General features: G+C 30.8%; 1 protein-coding gene across 1 annotated transcript in view; it reads right to left on the bottom strand.

The window, feature by feature from the left end:
* The window catches only part of LOC115877145 (zinc transporter ZIP1-like), a 47,524-nt gene extending 26,815 nt beyond the window's left edge, over positions 1 to 20,709 (bottom strand). Inside the window, exon 1 of the mRNA XM_030893296.1 lies at positions 20,301 to 20,709. The gene's annotated coding sequence lies outside the window, so the exon portion shown is untranslated. The remainder of the gene's footprint in view (positions 1 to 20,300) is intronic.
* Between the last annotated feature and the right edge of the window lie 284 nt (positions 20,710 to 20,993).

The raw sequence follows: 20,993 nt of genomic DNA, 5'->3' as shown, positions 1-20,993 counted from the left end.
AGAACATTTAAAAATATAACTAAAATTAAATGGTTGTAAGTGAACAACTGATTACATCTAATGCGAAAAGAGCGCTCTTAGAGTCTTTTAGATGTTTTGGTGTTACTTCCAAGAATACTAACTACATAAAATATACAGATGTATTTAGTTTCTATTTTTTTCTCATGAAAATGAATAAAAATATCCTTTTTAAGTTGAATTTAAGTAATGCTTATTGGTAACTAGTTCTGAAAAAAGGATTAATTATATTAAAAACGAAATGCTAATTCTATTGTAAGGGGCTGAAAATAAAACCCTGTATATTTATTTGTGTTTACACAAACTTTTTTGATTTTTTAAATTTTACAAAGAATAGAGTATTAAATTAATATGCAATTAAAGACAAAATAATATAATTAAATTTTTTACAACCCATTTTTTTATTTTTTACAGCCAATTTAAGTACACTCTGTATACATAATTCAATTTTCTGAATTCAAGACATCACTTATATACTTAGAAAACCACATTTAACAAAAATAATTTTTAAAAATTTAGTAGTAAGTTGAGAAATTATTTTTTGCCACTTTTCGCGTTTTCGGCATCACTGTGCGCCGTGCGCCGGCGCCGTTCCTTGCATAAAGACCCTATTTTTTGGTGATAAAAATATACGACTTTTTTATATTTTTCTCTTTATATTTTTCTCTTCTGTACAAATTAATAAAAGTTAAAAAATCTACAAAAGGTTTGGTCGTCCATACAATTATGACCGCGCATATCTACTGTTGCTTAACCTCGATGATTGATTGCGTTATGATTTAACAGACTGATTTGACAGACGGACGGATGGACAGACAACAAAGTGATCCTATAAAGGTGCGTCCACATTGCTCGCGAGCAGGCCGAATGAACAAGTGAAACACGAAAAACATGGCAAGAGTCGGAGCGAGATGTTCGCGGCGCTCGCGATGCTCCACGTGCTTGCGGTCACATAAAATGCCTGTGTCGACTGTTCGACTCTGTCGCGGTACATCAAAGAAACGCTTGGGAGCAATGCGAGCATGCTTTACGGCAGTTCGAAGCGCTTGAGCTATTTGTGTTGTTTGTTTACTTTTTAGTTTGGTTTCATGCATAGGCTTCGGTATTTAACAGCGCTTTCAGCGAGTTCCATGAGTTTAAATGAACAATTTCACATGGGTCACGTATGCTCCGTCTGGATGATTTCATTTGACGGCTATCTTGAAAAAAACAAGCAGCACAAAAACAGCGCGGATGTGCTCCATCTGAAAGCGCTGTACTGCAGTATAATGATATTACCATGATTTTTCTTAGTTTTTTCTTTGGTTCAGAATTACAAATATTTGTGTTTTGTTCTTGGATTAATAATATTAAATATATTGCCTACTTATTTTAATCTAATTTTTGAGAACTTTATTTAAATTTTGGCATACGCTTGGTTCTATTTTTGAAATGCTTTGCTTGGAAACTTTGAATAAATAACCCAACCTGGTATGTGAGTCTCCAGTTGCAAGGAATCTTAATATTATAGCCAATCTTTCTTTAACTCTTTATTTAACCGGAATACACTTCCTAAAAGTTGTATTTTTTCTTTCTATACCAACCGGGACCAACTAAGTTAATAAGTCTTTCAAAATGAGTAGCGGATATGCGATAAAAATTATTAAAAAACATTTTGTCTATTTGCAAATCGCTTAGAAATTTACTTTCACTATGCTGAGATCTACTTTTGAAATTATTAGACATCCAACACCCCCTTTTTTTCTCTTTGTCTCCTTCGTTTTGCAATAATGATCATTTACCCACTAGTAGTTATAAAAAGCATTTTTGGTAAACTCTGTCTTAAATAGTTTCAGAAAAATAAAATTAATTTTTTTAAAAAGGCCCGATTAAATTAATATCTCCGAAATTAAAGTTCCAAGAAATGTTGTAATATATCTACAAATTCATTTACCCACCAGTAGATGTAAAAAGCATTTTTGGTAAACTCTGTCTCAAATAGTTTCTGAAAAATAAAATTAATTTTTTTAAAAAGGTCCGATTAAATTAATATCTCCGAAACTAAAGTTCCAAGAAATGTCGTAATATATCTACAAATTCATTTACCCACTAGTAGTTATAAAAAGCATTTTTGGTAAACTCTATCTCTAATAGTTTCTGAAAAATAAAATTATTTTTTTTAAAAATGTCCGATTAAATGAATATCTCCGAAACTAAAGTTCCAAAAAAATTCGTAATATATCTACACTAGCAGCCGCTATTAAAAATACTTCGGTATCATTCATATTCATGTCCGAACAGCACGAACGCAAGCACTACATTACAATGTGGACACCGTTGCTTGCGAGCCGAAAGATCTTGAGAAACACGACAAACAGGAAGCGCAAACAACGCAAGCATAATCAGAAGCAAGAGCGCGAGCAGGATCACGATGTGGACGCACCTTCGGGTTCCGTTTTCCGGTTTAACTAATATCATAATATAATAACAAATAGCTTCCTAAATTTATTTATATAAATAATTATATTACGTCTCTGTAAATCATCTCGCTATCAAAGGTGAACAACCTCACTTCTCCCAATGAATATTAAAAATTTATTAAAGGTACTGAAACACCTTGATTTATGTCCGCAGATGTGATATGATACTTTCGAATAAAAACCAGCTAAATCTACACTTCGCTGATTTTACCTGCGCCTTTTTCATGGTTTTCCGTATAAATTCAATGTGATCTACCTTGAAATTGTTAAATAATAATACAATAAATCACAGTCTGTAACTTAATAATGGGTAATCATTTAAAAAGGAAAGTGCTTCTGTATAATGAACTCGACGAAAGCCTTGATGGCCATCAGAGTATTTCCGAGTGTATTTACTTTTATTTAATTGACTTTTTGATCCATTGTTGTTTAGTTTGAAGGTTTTGGGTATTGTCAATGAAATTGTCAAAACAGAGCAGATATATAATTTCGTCTTAACATTTCTTCTTTCCAAAAAAAAAATCCTTTATGGGTATTTCGCCACTGATAGGTATAGACATTATTTATTTCTTCTTTGTGTCAAAAAATATTTTTTAATTTATCGATAAATGTGCTTATTTTATGTACATTAACCGATATGAAAAACGGATACACATATTTTGGTCTAGTGGGCATACTTTGATGACTTTTTATAAATTTTGCATTTTCAATGTCACTCAGTATATATATTATTTTATTTCAAGATTATGTATTTAAATTCCCCGTTTTAAAAATGCTTTAATATGCCGTATAATCGAAAAAAAAACAGCATCAAGTTGGCATGAAAATGACAATCGATAACATTCCCCACATAATTTTGGTTAGGTTAGTTGGTTAGGTTATCTCCATATGATGTCGCAGTTATTTTCATTTTTTACCGAAAATAAAATAATGCCAGAGTGTCAATCCGGTTTCAGAAAAAAATTTAGTACAACCACATGTCTTGTAAAGTTGGTGAACGACATTCGAATAAATATGGAAGACAAAAAAACCACCTGTCTTGCTTTGCTTGATTTTAGCAAGGCATTTGATACTATAAATTATGATATCTAGCTAAACTCCATTACTTCGGATTATCAGAAAAATCTTTAACGTTTTTTAAAAATTATCTTTCTAATCGTCTGCATTGCGTTCAAGTAAGACAGGGCGGAATCATCAATTAAAGTCAGATTACGTTTCTATGACATGTGGAATTCCTCAGGGATCCATATTAGGGCCATTGCTATTTTTATTATATGTTGCCGATATGAATAAAGAAATAGAGTTTTCTACATTACAACAGTAGGCAGACGACTCACAAATTTACTGCGCTTTCGCATCTGATAATTTAAAACCATCTGAAAAAAAGTTTAAAACAGATATTAATAACATAATATACAAATATTCAATGGAACATAATCTAAAATTAAATGCATCCAAATGGTGTATTATGTTGCTTGGAAATAATCAGACTATTCGCAATTATCTATCAGACAATCTTGATATAATAATACTAAAATACCAATAGTTAAGGACGCTAGAAATCTCGGCATATATTTTGACTCTAATTTAAAATTTGATATACATGTAAAAAATAAATTGAACATTGCATATATGCGACTAAAAGGTTTGGTTTATTATAAGAAATTTTGTCCTTGTTTTATTACGGAGATGTGGTATACGGCTCTTCATTGACTCAAATGGTTGCCATATCCATTCAAAAACTTCAAAATTCCTGCATGAGATTTTCGTATAATATCTCATTTTGTACACATATTACGCCATATTTAAATCAATTTGATATTCTGTCTATGGTAAATAGGCGAAAACTTCATATGTTTACTTATCTACCGTATCTTACAAACTGGCCAACCGCCTTATTTGAAATCATTGTTTATACCTTTTGAACACACTCGTGTAACAAGAAACTTACATTGTTTCAGAATACCTCAACATAGGACAGTTGGCTTTCAGAAATCGATTTCTTTTCTTGCGCCGCAATTATGGAATTCTCTTCCAATCAGTGCTAAATGCTTTAAATCACATTTTATTTTAATAAATATGTTAAGAATAATTTGCTGGGGGTTTTACGATCGAATATAATATAGAACTTATTTCTAGTTTTATCTTTTCTCCTTTGTTGTTTTGGCTTCTCTTTTGTTAGTTTAACTATGGTGACCGGACCTTTAATTTGATATAGTTTTGACTGGCTCACTGCTCAGCTTCACAATTTTGGAAAATATTTGTGTATGTGCTGAAATTGTATTTATATACTTTTTAACATTACTGAATTGTCTTGCAGACGCTTTGTTCTGTGAGCTCGGGGTTTATTTTTGCTTTGCCGGTGGGCGTCTGTTTTTCTTACGGGCTTATTTATTGTAATTATTGTATTAAAAATGAAATTCTGTTATTTTTTACAGGGAGTGTGTCACACTGATGCCTTTGACAATCAGTGAATCGGTTTTATAATCGCAGTGCACTCCTTATTATTCAGCCAAAGCATATTTTGTATATTGGGGCCTAATAAAAAAAAATGATCTGATTTGATAAGTATAATCACAGAATAACTTTTAGTCTGGGATATAATCATAACTATGGTATAATTTTTGTAGTAATAAATTATATTATATATATATTATTATATCGAGATATGTAAATGAAAAAGCACCATATTAACTTGAGTGATCACTTAGTACTCGTACTTAAATATATATATATATATATATATATATATATATATATATATATATATATATATATATATATATATATATATATATAAATAGAAAGTGTGGCTACTAGATTGGTAAACAAATTCTTTATATTTTTTTATAGTACCTATAAAGACCATTTCAAGGCAGCTTAAAGATTCTAATTATAATTTGTCCTCGAATCTATCTAAAAAGAAACAAGTCTTACCTAAAATACCGATAATTAAATACAGGTAATGCATTAATGTTTAAAATTCTTTCTAGACATGTACATACAGTCGGTCTATACTCGTATATGGATGTTACAAATGTTTTAAAATGACGTGTATGATTTTCTTTTCATCATAAGTTTAAGTATGCGATATTACATTTTACATTTGATATTGAAGACTAGAAACTTGGAATATACCAGGATCTAAGTGATAGGTACTCTGTCTCTTTTGCACTGGACCACCAAGTTTGTCCATTAAACCCTTATGGGAAATTAATATATTCATGCGCAAAGGAATGGAAGTGAGATTGAGACCTGCACTGACATATACTAGCGCAGTAAAAATTGACGAACGCACATCCTATCGCCTGTGTCATGGCATTAAGAAGCAGTCCTGCCTATTTAACATTATTGCCTTGCAACTTGCAACAAGTTTATTTAGAAGTACCTAGTGAGCAAATGAATTGAATTGAAATTGATGAAAAATGATGAAACTGAATTGAGGAAATATCATATTGCAAATTTAAAATTATATATAGTTTATTTAGTTCGAATAGGTTAAGAGGGCCATTCCTGCTACTTAATTCATTAATTTGATCATATTTTAAGTGAAAATATTAAATTGGGTCATTTATTTTATCGCCATATGCCAGCGTTAACCTTAACACGAAATACCAGTTAATTGAAACAGCTTTTATCTTATTTAAGATCAAATCCTCTACTTAACTTAAATCGCATTATAATTGAGGTATTTAAGAAAGAACTATTTTCAACATCATCGACTTTAACAATTTTTTAACTTTCCACCCACTGCAAAATTTCGCAGCTATTGCAAAAATCTGCTTTAAATTCGATTGCAGTCTTTGAACAAGTTTCCGTTTAGAGTTACATCGCTTCCTTTGAAATTATACAATGCTATGTATAATTCAATACAGGATGTACAACCATATTTTAAGATCAAAGAGATATTGTTTAGGTGGTAATGGATGAGTTGATACATCGGATTTGTTGGGTCGCCTCATTTTACAAATTTATACAGATATGAGAATTATTATGAATGATATAATGAAAATCTTCAATTTTAATACAATATGTACAGTACACATCGCATACCTTCTGTAGCTGCATGCAAGGTATAACGTAAGGGGGGGGGGAGGAAATTCTCTGTTAGCCGGCAATTCATGGGCGTGTCATAAATATTTTGGATAACAATACTTAAATGAAAATTTCAAAAATACCCAATAAGTTTTATTTTTTCAATGTTTAATAACGTAAAATGACTGTTCTCCAAGCTTGGTCTTCTACCGTTTTTAGACAACGCGCCTCGTCAATAAAAATTCGACACATTTTCAAGTCCAAATGTGATTAGGGTGTGTAGCGATCTATAAAATATATTGCTGTTTATATTTAAATGTGTTTTACTGTAAATTATTGTAAATCATACTCCAATATTGTGTCGGAATTCTTGAAATTCCTTTCATAGACACAGATCAAGTAGACATACTTTATCTAATATTTCATTTGAATATGTTCTATCAGTGTTACACATAAAGTCAGACCACATTACTATTTTTTATTTACTGTCTTAGCTAAATTTCCCTGCCCAATGGAGTGGAAAGATGCACTAAGTTTTATAGCAGTTCATCGCAAATAACGGGATCACAGATTTCATATTTTCTATCTATTTTTTCCATTTAATTTACACCGAGATTTACACTTTCCAACAGTAAAAGTTTTTCTCCAACAAACGATGATTTTTCTAAGAAGTCGTTTAATGCCAGTATCGTGACATGAAAAGATGAGAAAGTCCCTCCTCGAATGGTAAAACCCACGAGGAAATACCAAATCCATTAAAATGAAAGTCGTTTGCGACTTCTTTGTAGATACAGAGATTAGAAGCAAATAACAAGATAAAACAATTATAGAATACCTGTTTTCAGAACGGCTGCTAATATTAAAAATAGAAAGATATAATAAATATATACAGGGTGAGTCTTAAATAAGTGCAAATATTTTCAAGCCGGGTAGCTAGCTCTACAAAAGAGACATATTTTCTCTTTACCGTTTTTTAAATAAATCCAAAATAATCGAGTTATTCAAGTTTGAAAATTTCAAGAAAATGCATGATTTTCAACATCTTTTTTGTGCGAAAAAGACCTCAGACCTCATAGACGTATTCCTGCAGTCGAAATATACTACCCCTAAAAATACTTGCAGTTATTTAAGAATCACCCTGTATACCTATGAGTAAATGTATATCTATGAGTAAATTTGATTTATCAGAATAATTCCAGTTTCAGATCAAATTTAGGATTACTAGAGAAAGTGCGAGTCGGACTCGCCTACCAAGGATTCCGTACAACATATTTGTAGGTAATAATTAAAAATTAAATATTAAGATTAATTATTAAACATAATTACAAATCTGTCTAAACTTGTGCCAATGAAGCCCTTTCATACGATACCCTACAACAACAATCGTCTTTGCGGCAAGGTTTATTGTGAATATTAAGGGTTTACAATGGTCTGTTATTTTTTTTAGACAATAAACTAAAAATGTAGAGGGCGTCGCCGTCGTGGGAGAAATTATCAACTTTGTAAATAACGGACACCCTAATAAATATTGCTGTGAATATCAAATAATAAGAAAATGTAACTTTCCTCCCTTTTTGGGTAATTTTTTCTCATTTCTATGTCTACTGTAATGTATTTTCTATTCATTAGACGGTGTGCATACTGTATTAATGTACATCAACATTTTCTTAGCAATACCCTTTTTACATCTGATTTAATCAACGGCAACCTTTAAATAAAAGATAAGCTTGAAAAAACGTCTCTTGAACTAAACTCTGATGATAATTGCATCCCGTCATTCCAAACTTATATCATGTGACTAGAATATAATGTTAACGGTGTGTCATACACATGTCCGTTTATTGTAATGTATGTTTGTAGACGGTGTTTTTCGTTTAAAATTAGCTTTCGTACTTTTTATATTGAATTATTATTTGGAAATGTTTGTTGTCTTCACTGAATTGTTCGTTTTAAAATAGTTTTTTACTTTAAAATTAATAAAATATTGTCTTATAACTGTATCAGTTTGGAAATATAACAAAAGTCCAGAAGCATATATTAACGTCAGCAAAAACAGGCCGCATTAGAAGCCTAGGAGAACAAGATGGCTACACAATAAATAAATACGATTTCAGTGAGACAACAAAGGAAATAAAAGAAAAAAAGGACACGAAAAATGGATGACCAAAAATAGAAGAAGATCTAGAAAGCTACAAAGAGAAAAGTAGACAAACAAAAAACTAGTAAGTAACTAAATAGAAAAATTAACAAGGAGAAAAGCCTGCCAAAACATTGAACAATACATTGGCACTATACAGAGTGGTCCGAATTGTATTCGAGAAACTTCGTCAGCATATTCTGCAGATAAAAATATGTAAAAAAGCTCGTAAAAAGGTATGTTCTAAAAGGCTTCGTTTATAGAAGATACAGGGTGTAGAAATATCATTTTTATTTCGATTTTCTCAAAATAACTTCGGAACTAATGCCGATATTTGGATGCAAATTGGTGTCTGGGTGTTCTTTGAATTGAGAAATTTGATTTTGATGACTCAATATGACTCCTACTTGTAGTAAAAAACGAAAATGTAATTTAACTTTTACTATTTAATTAATTAGCTTTTTATTAATTAGTCACCAGTATTCTCAGAGATCAAATACAAAAACCTAACCTAACCTAATATACTTTGTACAGCAGGGAATCAATATATATGTATGTATAAGTCGATACATGATCTTTAAATAATGATAACGATATATGGATGGCTCAGTATTGCACCCATGCGTTCCACCAAAGTAGTTTCATATAATAATCCATATTTTAATATTTCACTAAAATCATATAGTAAAGGAATATACAGGGTGTCCCAGAAATAAGTGCAAGTATTTTTAGGGGTGGTAGAAAAATCTTCTAATTATTTCTAAGGGGTGGTAGATCTTGATAAAAGAAACATATTTTCTCTTTATCGTTTTTCAAATAAGTCAAAAACTACTTGCTTATTTCTGGGACACCTTGTATAATATTATTCCTTAAACTGTGTCTAAGTTCACATTTAAAAAATACCATAATATAATAAATTATACCTAATAGCTTTTGAAACATAATCAATATTAATTAATAATAAACTCTTACTTAGTTTATAATCATCTGCTGATGATGCTAACATGGTTAGCGAAACGCGCGTCCAGTCTAAAAGTAAAAGTGTTTTGGTGTATTGTGGTGATTTAGTGTTTTTATTTTGCTGTGTAACACCAAAGGTTCCAACCCTCAACTGTAATAATCAATAACTTTAAATCAACATTTTTAGATACTCATTACTCATTACACTAAAGTGGTAGTTTTTAAATATATGCTGTATTTTTTTGATTTTTTGATTATGGTATTGCTCTAAAATTGACAAATCACAAATACCATAATATATGAAATTATACCTAGTAGTTAGAAACATAATCAATAACTTTATATCAAAATTTTTAGATGCTCATTTAAAGCTCTTTCAAAATTGTAGAACTTCAGAACTAAAAATAGTAAAATAGTTTGAAGAATTGCTTGGACAGACAAGAATATCATAAGTAAATACAGTTTTTACATAATTTCGTCTTCTAAGCATTTTCTAAAAAAATGTGCGCATATTTTATTAAAATTAAAGTGTGATACAAAATAAATAACTATATGAATAATACAATAGCGAAGGTAATACAAATTCGTGATGCTTCTGGGAAGTATAAAAGAAACATGTTTCTCTCTTGGTAAAAATGTATAAAAGATGGTCTTACGCAAGAATTCTTATTAGATTCTTCAACTTCAACGTTATTTACATTTATCGTTATTTATAAACGTGCTAATGGTGAGTAGATAATCAAAGAGAAATAATAAATAACAAATAGTTGAAGTAATAACTATTAAATTGTCGATTAACTCATCTCAAAACAACTAATATGTTTTTCAATTTATACATAATGAAATAAAGACTTTGAAAGAAGCATATTTGGCGTTTAATATAAACGTATATTTAAGTTACTACTAAGTGTATTAAAAAAAGGCAGTATAAACAGTACTACATTAAAAGAAAAAAATTCACAAATTTATACCGTTCAGTGAAGAGAATTAATTATTTTTAAGATCATGTGGATCTGTAAATGAAAAATCCCACGTTTCCTAGAAATCACAGATCGCTTCATAGATGCATTTATGTAAGAATGCCCTCGCCTTCTGGGTGAAGGTTCCTTATATTAAAAGATCATCGGACATTTATATTATTTACTATCATGCCATATATTATTTACATTAAAATCAGGAGAGCTTCCAAAAAAATGTATTAAAGTTGCTTTAGTTGCAATATATGTATTTTTGAGGTTGCTTTACCTGTCAGAATTGTACTTTTTGTAACTTATCTTAGCTATAGGTAATATATTTTAAAGACAACGAATTATAGTCGGAGTTTTTTTAATATAAAAGATGGTGCCCTTAATTTTTAATTTAAAGTCTTACATTGACGATTTGTTAGCCCAAAAGCATGGGAGTACCCACGATGAGACAACGTGAAATAGCTGCCCCACCATAACTGGCTGGCTCATGTATAATTTTTAGCCGACCATACCAACAGGTATGGTAGGCTATTAAGATCGGCAAAAAAAAGTTTTTTTAATTTCATTCAAAATGAGTTATTTGGGTCATAAAAATATTTTTATGGTGTCTGTCTGTCTGTCTGTCTGTCCGTCTGTAACACGATAACTCAAAAACAGCTAAACCGATTTTAACCAAATTTGGCACAAAAATACTGTGGCACCCGAGAATCTGGCTATTAGTTTTTGGTGGGTGTGGAGGGTTGGTAATTTATATTTTATGTTGGGTATGGGAGGGGGTTAAAAATTTTTGCCAAACCAAAATTGGAAAAATTCCTTTACTTTGAAACTAAAAGCACTGCCTACCAACTTTTTATTAACATATTTTAGTATGGGCGGCTATACGTGCCTCCCGGCGCCAATTTTTTGTAATTCAAATCAATATTCTACTGAACAGAAATTTTAATACTACAAAGATAGCATAATTTTTATGTCTATCAATGTCGATATATTAATACTGAGTGGAGATGAGCTCATTATTCTTGAGTTTAACAAGAATAATAGATATGTTGAAAAAATACCTTGTAAATCTTGATATTGAAATAGTAAGGCCGTGCTTATGTTGGATCTGTGAACTTTAAAAGCAAATATACTAGCGAAGCAACGAAATAAAATACATTTTGCATGCAAGTGTTTTTATTGCAGCGATGAGTAATTCGGCGATTTTCGTATAAATACATGTCCATACGTCCCTGTAGTTTCTTTGCTTTTATTGTATATTACAGCTCCAACATATACACGGCCTAAACATGGCCTTAAGCCATATTTATATTGGAGCTGCGGTAAAAGCAATAGGAATATATTCAAAGGTACCCTCCTTTGATACATTAATGTTGGGGCTTAGGTAGTTAAGTAAAAACAGTTTAGCGAAGTGCATTAACAAAATTATTGATTCTGGAGAAGAACTTTTAACAATTTTTATTGCCTTACCCTAAATCAAAGCCTAGTTACGCCCATGCCAAAAGGAATCTTTTTGAGAGTGGTCGCTTTCTTTTTCCAAGGTTGTGAACCCCAAAGTATTTACCCACGCGCCGTCACTGGTGTATAAAATAGATAAGCCGCAGTGGTGTTGCTCCCAGATGAAAATAATGCTCTTTTATTATAAGGTATTATCCTTGATTATGTATAAAAATTAATATATAAACAAGGGTATTATCATTGTGATGCAGAACATTAACTGCATTTTTCACCCAGACCTCAGACCTGTCTGATTATTGTCTCCGAGCAGAAGTGCAGCCTTGGGTTTATTATACTTAATCTGTATTTATATAAGAATTCACCAGTATTTACCCACTATTCCCAATGTATTGTACACAGTGGTCCAATGATATAGGACGACTGCAAGCAGTGTAAGCTGTAACTCGGGAATCATTAATAATTAATAGAACTTTAAAGAAAATCATATTTGTAGATAGATCGGCTAAAAGCGAATTGACACGGTCCAAGTGTGCTTGGACCAACTACACTTGGATGCAACTGTAGGTACTTACAATAAGACTGCACATATCTCACTTGTACGTTGCTTATATATAATTTTTCTTGTTTTTTTAACGGACCACCCTGTATCTTAACGAACCCTACTGATTTTCATGATCGCCAAATGGAAGATTGGGTCCTTAGTTATAAGTATGATCCTGACACTTTTTTTCGTAAAGTTGTTCGTAACAACAAACCAATTCTACTAATTCGTAATTATGCAATTTTCTTTTGTTTACGACCCTTTCGGGAAATCCCCAAAAAAGTGGAAAAAGCCACTCATGAATAGTTCTTTTTATGTGATTAAATAAATTTTGCTTAAAGAAACTCTAAGAACTGTGCTAAAAAAACACCTGTTAAAAAAATCTTAACAAATAAGCTATTATTAGTGAAAATATGAATAAGTTTCTGTTTGGGGCAACAAGGGGCAAACAAGAAATGTTTGCCCTTTTTTTATTATCATTCTAGTTCCAAAATGTGATAGCTGTAGATTCTACCTTTTAAATGAAGTTTGAGTCATCAAACAATATTAAATTTTAGCTGAGTTAATAAACAAATTTTCCTATCAATCAATATATATATATATATATATATATATATATATATATATATATATATATATATATATATATATATATATATATATATATATATATATATATATATATATATATATATATATTTTATTTAATTTTTTCTTGGCTTTAGGTCAGGTAAAAATGAGAAAAACGGTTTTTTTTATATTAAATATTTCATGACGTTTCGACCTGGTAGGGTCTTTATCAAAATTTATTACTTGAACGTAGATTGTTTACTTATTACAACTTATCATTTTCATTCTGAAATCTTAGCGAAGAGAATATATCCAAATTGGTTTCCACACACATAACACAAACATATCAACAAAGTCGTCACAATTTTTGCAAAGAGACATACACATTTAATGGATTTTACAACACTGATATATATATATATATAATAGGCTTATAAGCGTTAGATACGCTTATAAGCGTTAAGACTTGAAGAGAAAATTGAAGGATCTTCGAGGCGGAATATCTCGAAAACTACTAATTCTACGTAAAAAATGGAAAGAATCATTTTTGTAGGAAATTACCTAAGCTTTATTTTTTATTTCAAGAAAAATTTTGTAAATTGCATATTTTGGCAGATATTTGCCAAAAACTGATGTTTCGGTCATTTGGGGCTATTTTTTTGGCCAAAGCCAGCCATGCACGGCGTTACAATTTCTCCCCAAAAGGTACACAATTCGTCGAAAAAGTCTCGGTCGACGAATTAAGTGGTTTCAACCTTCATTTACTGGATTAGAAAAATGTGTTTTTTATTTATTAATATCTCTGAAGATTACAGTTGAGGTAACAGTTTGCACGACCCGGTATGAACTTTTTTGTTTTAACGGTTAGTATTCCACCATATTTGGAATACTTACGTGTGGCAAGCATATACATATAACTATATATACCCAGCCTAATCTCTAAAAAGTGAAGCCCAAACAGCGAAAGAGAAATATGGAATTATGCATAAGTCTATTTCATATATCCCGGATATTCACTTAACTGCGCATGCCTTACCTGAAGGAGTTTTCATTGGTCCGTGTTTTTAAAGGGAAGTGGTTGACTGACATTTCACCTAACCTTCAATTTTATTTATATTTTTATTATTTATAAATAACATTATCATGGTGTTGGAAAAATATCAAAAATTAGTTGAAAACAATAAACTAAACAAAATCATTCTTTTACGCGCACAAATAAAAAGTAATCTAAACAGAACTAAAACAACAATCAATCGGAGTTTGGCGCAATCGCAGTTCAATCGATGTCCGGGTGAAATAGACTTATGCAGCTGAGTTTTATTGTCTTTTTCTTACGGCACGGAAACAGCACACGGGCACGGGGTTAAATAGAGGGAACACTGAGTATATATAGTTATATGTATACGGTGGCAAGAGGAAGAGGCTACACATAATACATACTATTACGGCACTAAAAATACAATTCGGGAAATAGAAACAAATATGTGACAATACGGAAATGATAAACCTACCTTGTTATAAAAATTTCCGGAGAAAGTAAGAGCAGAATAATGTCCAAGACAATCATGTAGTATAGTAAAATTATACAGCAACGCACCTATTGTTTATAATTTAAATATAAAAGTTATGTTATAATATCCACAAGGTTAAAGCCCTCTTATTAAATGAATAGGCCAGCTCACATAAATATATTTAAATTAATGTAAACATTTGTATTAACTTAAATCTACAAAAGTTATTAAACGTATTTGCATATTATTAATATACATTGTTTAAGTAAAAAAAATATCTTATTAGCACCGTTTTCCTAAATTTTAATATTACATAAACAAGTTCCACTTTCAATTAGCAAACGCCCTTGAGTAAACAGTGGTTTTCGAATGTGCAACGGACACATAAATTATAAAAGTAAACAGTAAAAACATATAACAATAATAAAGACTATTTACAATTTACTAGTTAATTGTAACACAAATACCAACTGAATTATAATGAATGGATATCTCAATTAAATCTGATAAGTTGAGAATATATTCAAAGGTAGAGGTTCTATGCATCCGAATCAGAGCTGCAACAAGTCAGTTTTAAAAAGACACATCTTTTAAGTCATTTCTAAAATCAAAATGATTTTAAGTCTTAAGTCTTTGACTTAAATCATTACTATTATTTTTTTTTCGTAAAAAAAATTGAAAATTCGGAATTTTTTTAAAAAAATTTTGGAAATTTTTTTAGTTTTTAGTCAAAAAATATAAATTCCTGATAATATGGCGACATAGGTGGTAGATTAAATTTAAAAGAAAGAAAATCCCGAAAAGATCCAGCGGTTCTCAAAATTTTTTGAAATACTCTAAAAACAAAAAACGTTCATTTTTTAATTCTTCGTCTATTGAAAAAATAATATACAGGATATTCTATTGAAAAAAAGGAAAAAAAATATTTAATATTTTAGAAAAATTGGCATACAATTTTGAACATACTGTATGATTTACCATTACCATATCTATAGCAAAGTAAGTACGCACTATCTAATGTAAATACCTAATATAGTTTTGATTTCAGGACAGTTCTTGTATTTTTAATAATATTTTTTTAGGAAAAGCTGAAAAATATACAGGGTGGTCCGAACTGTATTCCGGAAACTTCGTCAGCATATTCTGCAGATAAAAATAAGTAAAAAAGTTCTAATAAATGTATGTCCAAAAATGCTTAGTTTCAGAGATACAGCGTGTAGAAGTTTCATATTTATTTCGATTTTTTCCAAATATTTTCTGAAGTAATGTCAATATTTGGATGAAAATTGGTGTCTAAGAGTTTTTTGACATGAGAAATTTGATTTTGATGTCAATATGACTCCTACTAGTAAAGGGCGCCACCTACATGTATTTTAATTGTTTTGAAGCTTAATAACTTTTTGTCCGTACCTGTATAAAACTACCGAGAGAAAAAATATACATCTCTATGACTTTTTACGTAAAAAATATATCTTAAAATCGCTACGAGCAACCGTTCTCAAGATATTTAACTCTCATGTCATTATTGACAAAAAATAAACACGTTGAGTAGATAGTTATTTCACTGAAATAATAAATTTGAGAAATTTTTATTTTTTCAAATTAATCATAAATTTTCTGCGAAAAAATGATGATAGAACAATTTCTGTTGAACTTTTGACAAAAAAACTTTCAAATTTATTATCTCAGTCTAATAATTATATAGTCATCAAGTTTAATAAAATTTATGTCAATGATGACAGGTATTGATAATTTCGATTCCAAATATCTCAAAAACCAATGCTTGTAGTGATTTTTACCAAGAGACATTTTTTAGGTAAAAAACGTCGTAAATATATATTTTTTTTACTCAGTAGTTTTATACAGGTACGGACGAAAAGTTATTACTCTTCAAACAAGTTAAAAAATATGTAGGTGGCGCCCTCTACTAGTAGGAGTCATATTGACATCAAAATCAAATTTCTCATGTCAAAAAACTCCCAGATACCAATTTTCATCCAAATATTGACGTTAGTGCAGAAATTATTTGGAAAAAATCGAAATAAAAATGAAACTTCTACACCCTGTACATTATTTTTATCTGCAGAATATGCTGCCGAAGTTTCCGAAATATAGTTCGGACCACCCTGTATATTTATTATTTATTTATTAATATCTGTGAAACTAACGAACTATATTTTTACTCATATTTAGTGATCTGAACGGAAGCCAAAAATGCAATAATATACAGGGTGTCCCATTTAAAAAATAATAATCCCGATCTATTCACACTTTTTTGAACGTGTAATATTTAATTTTACCAATAAAATTAAGCATTTAATACTGCCAAAAAAATAGTAGTAACTAATGAAATGCAGTACATTTTATAACGTATGCAGTACAAATCTTACTACTGCTCACAAACTAAAAGAGTACCTAAACTTGAACACTTATTCTTCTTCAACTGCCTTTAATTTACCCTCTAAAGTAAAGTCTGCCCGTCTGCCTATTAACGACAACGACAGAAAATACAATTTACCTGTGAATTACAACTCTCACTGTCGGTTCAGGTTGGGTTGGTTTGATTTTTTTTAACTTTACATAAATAAATGTATAATTTATTTTTCGACGAAGTTCGGATTTTGTCTGGATTTCGGAGAGCTTACTTGTCTGGAATTTCCAAAAACTTGTGTGGAAACTCTATTCAAAGGTAATATTATTGTTTATTAATTAATAGACATAAATATTCAGAAAACTCACATTATATAATAAGATCATAAAATTCACAGTTACCCTACCAACATTATACTAATTTACCATTACAGTACGAACGAAAAAAAAACGACGTCCGGTTGGCTTAGAAATTACGATCGATATAATTTTACATTATATAAAATGACAGCGATCTTCATTTCCACGCCATACCTCCGTTTTTTTTCGTAATATGATATCGTATGATCGAAAAAAAAACGTCGTCCAGTTGGCTTGGAAATGAGCGTCGATTACATTCCCCATATAATTTTACATATAAAATGACAGCGATCTTCATTTCATAGCCGTCGCTAACGCAGTTTTTTTCGATCATACGGTATTATTTGATATGAGATATAACATTTTTAAACTTAATAATTGTAAAAAACTCATAGTTTCTGAATTCTAACATTATTGATCGTAATTACACCCATTAATAATCAGATCGTGTGCCTGCATAATTATTGTCTTTAAATTTCAAATTGTTATGCATAAAATAAAATTCATATTTTTTCAATTTTAGTTGTAAGTTCAAATATATTATTAAATGGTGTATTCAATAGGTATTTACTAGAAATCAACAAATCAATTATCTTGGATATATCATTGAAAACAACAAAACATTAATGTTTTGCTAGAGGGTCTTATTACATTTAAGCATTTGTTATTTCATTTTATAGAGACATCATCTCAGTATAGAAGAACAAATTCTTTGTACAAACAAATTGAATTATTAAGCGGAAACCAACTTAAAGCGGAACTCAAGAATCTGGAAGACTCCATCCGTAACATGGAATGGGAATCCTCCAACGAACGGTCTATGACACTCGAAAAAGTTCCTCAGAACTTACGACCGAGAAAAATCAAAGAGTTTCCTTGATTTAAGTAAAAGCAATCTTCGGATTGTCTTCGGGTTTCTAACAGAACCCTGTCTCCTCAACGAACACCTCAGTAGATTGAAACCGAGAAACAACGGCGAATGCAGATTCTGTGGGGAAAATGGGGAAACACCAGAACACCTTATCACTGATTGCAGCGAGACGACAAACGTTCGTGCCATAAACTTTGGTACGGCTGATGTCGAAGATGGAGAGCTGGCCTCTGTGGAGCCGTCTCAGATACTGGCGAATCAAAGCCCTGAGATTGTATGATGAATTATAACTCGTTATAACTCAAGAAAGGGGAACGAACTAGATCTGTAAGGTCGCGGTAACAATAGCTTAAACTTGAGTTCAAGTGAACTCTGAAAAACGCTGAACATGGCAATTCTATTTAGGTATATTTTTTTTGTAGTATTGATTAAAAGTCTAGTTTAAGGCTCGAAAATAACTGGCTCAATTGCATTATTTGTCAAATATATAATTTTTCAACTAATTTCAACGATACGAAGTCATTGAACAACCTATTAAAATTATAAACTTGGTTTAAACCTGAATCGAGTATGAACAACTGGGCCTTGTATCTTCAAAGACTGAAAAGACTGAATAGTTAAAATTGCTTAAAACCATTTCTTTCTCAAATGTCCGAAATAGCAACAACCAACACCAAATTTATAAAAGTAAAAAAATTACACTTTTTTAGAGACAAACCACGTTTTGTGACACTAAAAAGTATCTCGTAGTGCCTGCATTTTCGCAATGAACAATGAATGGAAAAATATGTATGTGACTTTTATAAATTCTCTTAATACGTTCCAGTAAGTATAAGTAGATATTAATATAGAACACAAATCATATATTTATATTTTAATTTTACGTTAATTACGTTTATTTATTTTAAATAACCAAAATTGAACATTCTGTCTGTTTTTGATATTACATGTCGCTAAATCAACCCAATTAATCAGTCCGAATTGGTAGAATTAGAAATTTTAAAAACTGACTTCCTAACATACCTCTACAACCAATGACTAAAGAATATAAGGACATGTAACGCCCCTATCGGGCTGCAGGAGAATTTGTGACTTTTTTTTTGTTTTGGTGGCAAACAATGAGTCATCATTTGGTCACCAGCGACAATTTTAGCGATTTTTAATAGTTTGTGTGTAGTAAACTTTGTATAAACTTTAGTACAAACATCTACCATCTACCACCAACGCCAACTTTATAAAAGGCCTGACAACTAACGCGTCATCAAGTGAGGTCGATAGACGGAACCATGACGGAACTATTTATAGCGCACACTACGATATAAACTTTGATTGCAGCCAAAATTTTATGATTAGTTAGTATCATTTCCTAGAATACACATCGATATTAAATTAAGTTACGCAGTTAATGTAACTAATATTTTCTTCAACTTTTTCGAAGTCGTTTTTCTGAAATCACAGTTTTTTTGACACAAATCACTACTGGTTTTGTGAAATTGAAAAGAACCTCGTCGTACCTACATTTTTACAATGTATGATAAAATATATATAACTTTTGTAAATTCTCTTAACATGTTCCAATTACTCGTAGTATAAGTAGAATGTTATTAATATTGAACACAAATCATATCTTTATATTTTAATTTTATCTAAAAATAATAATAATTAATGATGCTGCTTTTATCTACATATTTGCTTAAAATAAATTAAAAGATTTTCTTCAAGATCTCCATGGAAATAGCTAAAAATTAACATTCTGTCTGTTTTTAACACATCCCGATTTATCAGCCCGAATTGCGGTTAGAAATATGAATTTTAAAAATTGAATTCCTAATATAGCTTCCTAACATAGTAACAAACAATTCGTGTGTTGGAATACTAAAATGTGTATTAAGAGTAGAGGGTGAACACCCGCTTTACTGAATTCTATCATTAATTCTATTTAAAACACCCAAATCGTTTGTCTGTATATAAGTGTATTTCCCAATGTTTTTTAATAAAACAATACATATGATTCAATTCTACTTAATAATAAAAAATAAACTTACTTGTGTGTATTTCTTTTCAAGATGTAAACTAAACGATTATCTTCCAAGTCCCGGTGAAAATATCTAAAAATGAATATTCTCTCGCGTTTGTTATTACATTTTATCGAGGCATCATCCCAATTTAAAAGCGCGAATTGTTAGCACCAACAAATTGAATTGTTAGAAGCGCACAAACAATTTCACGTGTCTTGTAAGACCGAAACGTGTAGCGCGCGTATGTACACTCGATTTCGACTGATTGTAAAATGCAGCGGCAATAAATTGCGGCTAAAAGAAGGGTTACTGAGGCCAGCAGGAACTTTCGACAGCCATCACTGCGATGTATATTGCGTGGCGGCGAAGAACGTTACAATAATCGTGCCCGATAATAACAACTAACAACACGAGGAACGCTCCACGGCTACGGTTTAAGGGAATTACCACGGAGGTAAAAAACAGCGCTTTTAAATGAATCAGCACTCTTGATTCTGCAGGCGCTTGTTCGTTTAACAGCTTTTTTATTTTACTAAAAAGAAAAAGTCGAAAAACTAATGAAATGTACAAGGGCTATTCAGAAAGAACACACTGCTAAAATTGACACTTTTTTTCAATAATAAGGGGCTGTCCTGTGCCAGAAACACTGCGACCTGTGAAACCTATTGTATTTCTCTCCTTTCTATTGTGTCGCTTGCTTCTCTAGTCACTCTAGTGTCG

Source organism: Sitophilus oryzae, unplaced genomic scaffold (assembly GCF_002938485.1).
Source record: "Sitophilus oryzae breed Bouriz unplaced genomic scaffold, Soryzae_2.0 scaffold_1442_pilon_pilon, whole genome shotgun sequence".
NCBI lineage: Eukaryota > Metazoa > Arthropoda > Insecta > Coleoptera > Curculionidae > Sitophilus > Sitophilus oryzae.
Note: the sequence above shows the minus strand (reverse complement) of the source record. Positions and strands in the feature narration are given on the sequence as shown.